The sequence below is a fragment of the Tupaia chinensis genome, unplaced genomic scaffold (assembly GCF_000334495.1).
Source record: "Tupaia chinensis unplaced genomic scaffold, TupChi_1.0 Scaffold140338_1, whole genome shotgun sequence".
NCBI lineage: Eukaryota > Metazoa > Chordata > Mammalia > Scandentia > Tupaiidae > Tupaia > Tupaia belangeri.
The window spans coordinates 772,564-776,538 of NW_006200215.1; positions in this window are offsets into that span (position 1 = coordinate 772,564).

Below are 3,975 nucleotides of genomic sequence, written 5' to 3' on the forward strand. Positions count from 1 at the left end.
ATCCATTCAGCTAGTCTGTGTCTCTTGATTGGAGAATTTAATCCATTAACATTTAATGTTATTATTGATGTTACAGGATCTGTACCGACATTTAAGTTAGCCATTGTCTTAGTTGCCTGTTATTTCTTTGTTTCTGGCTGTTGATTTTTTAGTTTTCCTGGAACAGTACTTTCTTCAGGGTTTCTTGAAGAGCTGATCTGGTGTTGGCCAATTCTTTCAGGTTTTGTTTGTCTGAGAAGATTTTAATCTTTCTCTCCCAAATGAATGATAGTCTTCCAGGGTATAATAGTCTCGGCTGAAATTGTTTCTCTCTTAACACTTTCAATATATCTTCCCATTCTTTCTTTGCTTGCATTGTTTCTAATGAGAGGTCTGGTGTTAGCCTTATGGGATGGCTCTTGTAAGTTACTTCCCGTTTCTCTCTTGCCAGTTTTAGTATTATGTCTTTATCTGTGGTGTTAGACAGCCTGGCTAAGGGGTGCCTTGGGGAAGATCTTTTGGGGTTGATTCTATTTGGTGTCCTTTGTATTTCTTGGGTCTGGATGGTTCGGTGCCTCTCTAGACTTGGGAAATTTTCTTCCAGGATTTCATGGAATAGATTTTCCAGTCTGCTATTAGTTTCTTCACTTTCTGGGATGCCAATGATTCTGATGTTTTGGCGTCTAATAAAGTCTAGTATTTCTCATAGATTATCCTCTTGTTTTTTAGTTATTTTCTTGATCTTTTTGGTGTTTTTTTTCTAGATCAGAGGTTTTATCTTCTACATTGGAGATTCGATCTTCAGCATGGTCTTATTGGCTCTTAATACTTTCCAAAGAGTTTTTGATTTCTTTTGTTATAGACTTTATGTCTAATAGTTCCACCTGATTCTTTCTCAGAGTATCCATTTCTTCTTTCATATCCTGGAAGGACTTCCTAATTTCCTGCAGTTCGTTGTCTCTTTTCTGTTCCAATTCACAGAATTTGGTCACCATGAATGTTCCAAATTCTGTGTCTGTCATTTTGGTAATGTTCTTCATATTTATGAGACATGGAGGGATGTTTTCCTTTGTTGGAGACATATTTCCTTGTTTAATCAGACCTGAGGCTCTTTTTCTACTTCTAGTCATTGGAAGATTAATTCCCTTTCGAAAACTTCTTGGGGGAACGTTTCTCCCATGAGGAGTAAGAGTGTTTCCTTTTGGATGGGAATAGATGTTTGCTGAAGTCTCTCTTCTGTTGTTTTTTACCAATGTGATCTCAAGAGGGGAACTCTACTGAGGTGTCTAAAAAGCAGTATCTCTGTTTTCACAGGTGGATCAGTATGGGGGAGGATCCCAGAGACACTTACCTTATGAGGAAATTTCAGATATCTGATTCTAGACCTGTCTAGTCCCTCTGGCAGGGTGAAAAATGAGGAGGAGAGGATAATATGAAATGAAATGAAAGACAACAGAGAAAAATAAAGAAAAAGTCAGAGGCCTGTAGGTGGACCTTGTGTCTGCTGGCAGGCAAGGAAAGTCTGTGGAGAGAGGCAGAGCTAGGTATTAACAAGAGAATAGAGGAGTTTCAAGAAAAAAGCCGCTTCAGGGAGATCCTATCTACCTACCGAGGAGGTGGAGTCTTGGGCTGGGGAGTCTGGAAGTTGTGTGGGGGTCAGAGGTGACCCTCCCTCAACATCCCTTGCTGTCCAGAAGCCTGTTCGTGGTCCTTGCACCTGCTGGCAGGCAAGGAGAGTTTAGGAGGTGGAGTTTTGTGCTGGGGAGTCTGGAAGTGGGGTGGGGGTCAGAGGTGACCCTCCCTCAATATTCCTTGCTGGCCAGAAGCTTGGAGGTGTACCTTGTGCCTGCTGGCAGGCAAGGAGAGTCTAGGAGGTGGAGTCTTGGCCTGGGGAGCCTGGAAGTTGGGTTGGGGTCAGAGGTGACCCTCTCTCAATATCCCTTGCTGGCCAGAAGCCTGTGGGTGGATCTTGTGCCTGCTGGCAGGCAAGGAGAGTCTCTATATGCCACACTTTTTAAATGCATTCATCAGTTTGTGGACATTTGGGTTGGTTCCATGTCTTAGCAATTGTGAGTAATGTCATAATGAGCATGGATGTACAAGAACTTTTTCTACTGAGTGTATTCCTATCCTTTTGGTAGATACCCAGGTGTGGAATTGCTGGATTATTTGGTAGTTCTAATTGTAGGTCTTCAAGTAATGTGCATATTGTTCTCCATAGTAGCTGTATTAATCTACATTTCCACTAACAGTGTAGGAAAGTTCCCCTTTCTCTACAGCCTCACCAGAACTTATCATTTTTATTTTTTTTAATGTTATTCATTCTGACTGGGGTTAGGTGGTATCTCACTGTGGCTTTGATTTGCATCTCCCATGTGATAAAGGATGATTAGTATTTTTTCATATGCTTTTTGGCTATTTGTATGTCTTCCTTTGCCCATCTGTTAATTGGGTTCATCGTCCCCCCCCCCCCCCGGTAAGTCACTTGAGTTCCCCATATATTCTGGTAATCAGTCCCTTATCTGAGGCACAATTTGAAAATTTATTCTCTCACTCGGGGTCTCCCAATTCACTCTAATTATTGTTTCTTTCAGTGAGCAGAAGTTTTTAACATGATGTAATCTCACTTGTCTATTTTTGGGATTATTGCTTGTGCTTCAGGAGTCTTATTTAAGAAGTCTTTGCTCCCATATATTCAAGTGTTTCCCCTGCAATATCCACCAGTACTTTTTTTTTAAGGATTTTTGCTATAGGGTATGTGCACTCAACAAAAAGACAGAGGGAGACAGAGAGACAGAAAGCGAGAAATCACCCCCAGGGAGAATGGCCACACTGCAATCCCTTCTCTTCCATTCTCCTCTTGGAGTCCTGGGTACACACACACTAGTGCCCAGCGTAAGTTTAAGCCACTGGGTCTGAGACTCGAACTGTGGTCAATTACATGAGAGTCCAGCGACAGCCATTATGCCAACTGCTGGTCCCTCCACCAGTATTTTTACAGTTTGAGGTCTTAGGTTTAGATGTTTGATTCACTTGGAGTTGATCTTTGTTAATGGTGAGAGATGGGGTCCAGTTTCATCTTTCTACAGGTGGATACTCAGTTTTTCTAGCACCATTTGCTAAAGAGATTTTCTTTTCTCCACTGGATTAACTGGTGTCCTTTGTCAAAAATCAATTGATTGTATGTTTTGTAATTTTTTTTGGGGGGGTCTCTATTAATTTCCATTGGTCCACATGCCTGCTTTTGTGACCAACATCATGCTGTTTTGATGATCACAGTTTTGTTATATATTTTGGGGTCAGAGAGTGAGATGCCTGATCCTCCACTCTTTTTGTGCAGTATTGCTTTGGGAATACAGAGTCTTCTATGATTCCAGATGAATTCTCTGATTTTTTTTTAATTTATGAAGAATATCTTTTGTAATTTGATTGGAATTGTGTTCGATTTGTAAATTATTTGGGGTTGGATTGACATTTTGATTATATTAACTCTTCCATTCCAGGAACATAGGATGTGTTTACACTTTTTTGGATCATTTTCAGTTTCTTTTTTTTAGTTTTTTGTAGTTTTCCTCGTAGAGATTTTTTATTTCTTTGATTAGGTTTATTCCTAATTATCTTATTTCTTTTGTGGCTATTGTAAATGGAATTTCTTTCTTCAATTCTGTCTCAGTCTGCTCAGTGTTTGTGTATAGAAATGGTATAGGTTTTTGTATGTCTATGTCTTATCCTGCCACTTTTCTGTATTCATTTGTCACTTCTTAGATATTTTGGGGGATTCTTTTGGGTTTTATATGTGTATGATCATGTCATCTGTAGATAGAGGTAGTTTTACTTCTTTTCCTATTTGAATGCCTTTTATTTTAGTCTCTTCTTTGATTCTATTGGTTAGAACATCTACTACTATAAAGGAAAGGAGTGGTGAAAGTGAGCAGTGCTATTACCCCCAGAGCCTGTTGTGCACAGTGGTGAAGTGCAGCAGTCAGTGGGACTGAA